A 5439-nucleotide genomic window follows, 5' to 3' on the forward strand; every position below is an offset into this window, starting at 1 on the left:
GTTGGAATAGATTACATCTAAGTTGGCACAAAACTCTAAAATTCATTGATTCTTATCAGCACATTATGAAAGGTTGCATTTATTTTAAATACATGCAATTGGATTTACTTTTACACAAACTAAGATAGAAAGACGCAATGGGACTCAGTTTTGTAACCAGAAAGACCACAAATTCAAGTATTTCATCTGCTTTGTACTATGTAACTATGGCCTCCTTTAGGGTTACATTTCTGGCTCTCTAAAATTCTATGTTATTGTTGCTATGTTACAGTTGCTAAGAAATTTCCATGCCAGAAATTCTGGAATGGACTCACAGATTTAAGAGACCTTCAAGATCATTGAGTTCTACTACTTCATTTTCAGAGTCAACTGAGACCCAGAGAGAAGAACTGACTTTCCCCAAATCACCAAGATATTCAAGTAGACTTCACCCCTAAAAGAGTTTAATAGGAAGTGTTTTCATGGAATAAGACAAAGTAAGCAAGAATTATAATCAAAAACAGCTTCTAAAGTTTAGATTTCATTTGTAATTTTGTTTGTTGGTTTAAAACAAATGCTTTATACTGATCCTTTCATGGATATGCCAAGAGGGAAAAAGATATGAAATAATCCCTTTTCCAGCCTATATTAAATATTTTTATAATTTATTTCATTTGATCTTTACAACAACTCTGTAAGTATTATTAAACCCATTTTATAGTTGAGATAAGTGAGGCAAACAGAGGTTAAATGATGTTCCTGATTTCACACAGTTCATAAGTATTTGAAGCTTTACTCTGTTCTTCCTGACAACACTAGAACTCTTATCTATTGCATTATCTAGATCTACTTAGTAAATAGGAAGCCTATTAATATTAGTACCAGAGATGAAATATGGATATATGTATAGTTTGTATTTTATATATTACACATGCCAATGTATATCTTTGTGTATATATATATATATATATATATATATATATATATACATATATGTGTATATGTATGTGTGTGTGTGTGTAATTTTCAATATTGGGATTTCAGAACTTAAGATAGGTCGCATTAAGGAAAAAAACAGAATACCAGGCATGTGCTTGTAGGAGAGGAAGGGAAACTGAAGGAAAGAAACTTCTGGATAAAGTCCAGGCAGCTGCAAATGTACATCTGCTCACAGATATCCCAGTGTAGTTATCAGCTTCATCAGTATTAGAAGATGTACTCACTTTAATAAAAAAGGGGGAGGTGGGTGGGCAAATACATTTCATAGATTCAAATGTGTTTCCAAGAGACTTTAGACATCTGTAAAAAAGGCTTGATATCATTGGGTTCTAGTCAATGGAGAAATGTGTTTGCAGTAAGAGGGGAAATAACAGTGTTTCCTTGTAAAAGAAGGTTGGTGAGCTTAAATGTATCATTAAGGAAACTGGCAAGCAGGAGCTGCCAAATGGCATCAGCTTAGGTGACAAATGCTCTTGACTTAAACAAGAAAATGCAAAATTATAAGAGAAATAACTTTTCAGCATGAAACCCTGGAGGCTCTAGGGAATAGATGATGCCAGAAAAATGTGAGATTATTGTGTCTGCCAGAATACATTAATCCTATAAATAGAGAAGATGTTCTGAGCAAAAAGATCCTCCAAGACTTAACAAATTTATGACAGTGATTCTTCAGTTCAACAGCAAAGACACACAGTAGCTACCAATCATCCATGAGCACCTTGCTCTTTTTCCCATCATCAGGTTGTTTCACATATAGTCAAATGCATCCATCTTATAATTTAAAACCATTTTATGTCCCTGATCTGCTTTATGCACAATTTCATATAGCCTTAGGTAGCAGATTTAGTCATCAGACTACAGTTGCATATTAGAAATTCATATTAGAAATCATGGAATAACTATCACAAAAGCAACACTTTGTCTTTCTGGTGAGGATCATAATTGCCTCATACTACAGAATTTTGCTTTCAATTAATTATTTGTGCCAATTTAGTAGAAAGCATGGAAAACCTGAATTCAGAAAATTTAGGTTCAAGATCTGGTTATGTCTTTCAGCTAGCTGTATCAATTAACAGGAATTGTTTATAGTTCCTGGACCTCTGTTTCCTCATTTGTAAAAATGGTACTTGTCATACAAACTTCATATTTATTTGGTCATTAATTGAAATAATTCATTTCATGCAATTCTTATTATAATCATAATTTTAGAGACCGCTCATTTACTTTAGTTCCATTATTTTCAATGTCTCTAGGATCCCAAGGATAAGAAAAGTTTCTCAGGTCATCTTGTTAATTCAACCTCTGCTATGTATTACTGATTAAAACATCAATTAGAATTAATGGAAAAATTGCATGTTCTCTGTTATAGCTTTCTTTTCTCCTCCTTTTTATGAAAAATATCAGAAATAAATTATTAGTTTTCCACAGAAAGCCCAATATAATTATTTGATTATAAATTTCCATAATATTCCAATACTATAAGAAACCAGTTCTTGGTCCCCTTTGTCATTATATTAATCATTAACAATTAAATATAGAAAAAATATATTTGTGACTTCGATTCAAGAATAGTATTGAAGGACACAAAATTGTATTCTAGATTTTTGAGGCTCATAATTAATCATCATCTATTCTGATTTTGCTTAAATCACTGTTTTTGAGTGTCACTTTTCTTCATGTAAAAATTGAAAGTGGAAGGAGAGTTGGATTCAATGGTCTCTAAGTCCCCTAGTCTCTCAATCCCCTCACATCTCTTAGATTCTTTGCTAATAATGACAAATCTCTAAAACCCCTCAATGTACATCTAGGGATGAAATACTCATTTGCATAACACTACCTTTCATTTGAATATGTAGCAGAAACACTTTATAGCACTACTCAGTTTCAAATATTATGATATTTAATTATATTTCATACAATATGAACCTAGGGTGGGGACCTTAGAAATATCAGTGCATTTTATGTGTAAAACAAGTTTTTTTCTCATTGACTTTTATGTCTTCTGATTTATTCAAATACTTGACTTAGAATTTGAAATAATTTGCATGTTCAGCTTACATGAATCTGTTTAAATAGGTCTAATAGAGTCCATATTAAGTAATTGCCAAATAAAGTATTTCAGCTGACTAATTTATATTTCCTTAAACATGAATTAAAAAAAAACCCAGTATATAAATGTGTATACAAATATTTTTCCAGGAATATATATGCATACATATTATATATAAACACATATCACTCATGTATGTACATATTTTTATTCATTAATGATTTCAGGTAAAGCTTTTATATTCTGTTGCTTAAAATGGTGAATAGAGGACAGAATCCAAAATCTGAATATTTCCTAATTGGGATGAGACATAAATAGTAAGATTCTCTAACAATGAAACATTTTGTCAACTCTTGGTCATCTGAATAGAGATGCTGGCAGCAGAATGGAGGAGCAGATGGGAAAATACAGCATGGCATCTCAAGGGAGATTTCTGCCTGACAGTATGTCCATTGCTTTAACTGTTATGACTCCTCACTGGAGAACAATTTTCAAGGCAATTTAAATGTCTTGAGGTCAAAGTATAATGAATATATACTATATAGTTCTCTCTCTCTTTTTATTTAATGGCTAAGATTCACAAAATAATAACCCAAGCTTATAAGCTTATGTGTTTTAAAGAGTCCCTTTGTAGAGTGGCAATTAGAATATATAATTTGCAACATAAATAAAATGAAGGCATAATAAAAATATAGACAGATTTGGTCTGTAATGAAGATAAGTTCATGTATCTTGTAGGTTTATATGAGAACTATAAGAGAAATTCTATAGCTGATATGTACACTTTAACTCTATGGTAGATGATATGTGATGCAGAAGGGTCTAGAATATATTTGTTAAAATTCTTCCACCCTAGGGGTGGCTAGGTGGTGCAGTGGATAGAGTACCAGCTGTGGACTCAGGAGGACCTGAATTCAAATCCAGCCTCAGACATTTAATAATTACCTAGCTGTGTGGCCTTGGGCAAGCCACTTAACCCCGTTTGCCTTGCAAAAACCTAAAAAAAATAAAATGCTTCCACTCTTGCCCCATAAAATTAACCAAAATAAAAACATGATCTTTATGCTAAAACAATCTAAATCCTAACACAGCATGCTGATAGGAATATCTTTGTTGGGGTCGCACAACACATAAATATGCAAGAGTTGAGCATAGGAAGTAGAAAAGGCATAGAACTATTTACAAGTCAGAGTTCATACCTAAATTTAAATAGGAAAGTTCAGTGTATTCTCACATCACTAGTATTTTCTAGACCCTTGGGAAGAAACTGGTCTCTGGCAATGGTGAAAGAAAGTACAAGTCTAATATTTCACAGTGAAGCAAGGTTGATTGATACTTTTTTTTTTTTAGGTTTTTTGCAAGGCAAATGGGGTTAAGTGAAAAGCAAACCAACCATTTTTTTTTTTTTTTTTTTTAGGTTTTTGCAAGCAAATGGGGTTAAGTGGCTTGCTCAAGGCCACACAGCTAGGTAATTATTATTAAGTGTCTGAGACCAGATTTGAACCTAGGTATTCCTGACTCCAAGGCTGGTGCTTTAACCACTACACCATCAAGCTGCCCCTTGATTGATTCTTTTTTCTTTGTTTGTTTGGCTTTGCAAGGCAATAGGATTAAGTGTCTTGCCCAAGATCACACAGCTAGGTAATTATTGTGTCTGAGGCGGGATTTGAACTCAGGTACTCCTGACTCCATGGTTGGTGTTCTATCCAATGCGCCATCTAGCCACCCTGGTTGATTGAAAAGGAAAGGCAACAGCATTATGCAAGGACAAGAACTGAGTGAAACAACAATTTTACCAAACTAGAAAAAATAGTAACAAAATTCATCTGGAGCAACAAATAGTTAAGAATAACAAGGGAACTGATGATTTTATGATTTCTTCTGGATATAGACCTGGAATTGGAATTGTTGGGTCAAAGGGAATGAACATTTTCACCACTCTTTGGGCTTAGTTCCATATTTCTCTCCAGATTGGTTGGATCTATTCACAACTTCATCAGCAATGCATCAATGTTCCAGTCTTCCAACAACCACTCCAGCATTTGTCATTTTCCCTTTTTATCATTTTACCTAATCTGATAAGTGTGAGGTGATACCTCATAGTTGCTTTAATTTGCATTTTTCTAATCAATAAGGATTTGGAGCATTTTTTTATATGATCATATACAGCTTTATTTTTCTTAATTTGAAAACTGTCTTTTCATATCCTTTGACATTTATTAATTGGGGAATAACTTGAAACATTATAAATTTGATGCAATTCTCTATATATATTAGAAGTGAGACCTTTATCAGAACTCCTAGTTGTGAAGATTGTTTCCTAGCTTTCTGTTTTACTTCTAATTTTGGCAGCATTGATTTTATTAATGGAAAACCTTTTTAGTTTAATAGAATCAAAATCATTCTTTTTG

At 32.8% G+C, this 5439-nt stretch overlaps 1 long non-coding RNA gene across 1 annotated transcript in view; it reads left to right on the forward strand.

Annotated features, from left to right (window-relative positions):
* Positions 1-333: 333 nt before the first annotated feature.
* The window catches only part of LOC141494889 (uncharacterized), a 209626-nt gene continuing 204520 nt past the window's right edge, over positions 334-5439 (forward strand). Inside the window, exon 1 of the long non-coding RNA XR_012470573.1 lies at positions 334-476. This is a non-coding gene — a long non-coding RNA (uncharacterized LOC141494889). The remainder of the gene's footprint in view (positions 477-5439) is intronic.

Source organism: Macrotis lagotis, chromosome 8 (genome assembly GCF_037893015.1).
Source record: "Macrotis lagotis isolate mMagLag1 chromosome 8, bilby.v1.9.chrom.fasta, whole genome shotgun sequence".
NCBI classification, from domain to species: Eukaryota; Metazoa; Chordata; class Mammalia; order Peramelemorphia; family Peramelidae; genus Macrotis; species Macrotis lagotis.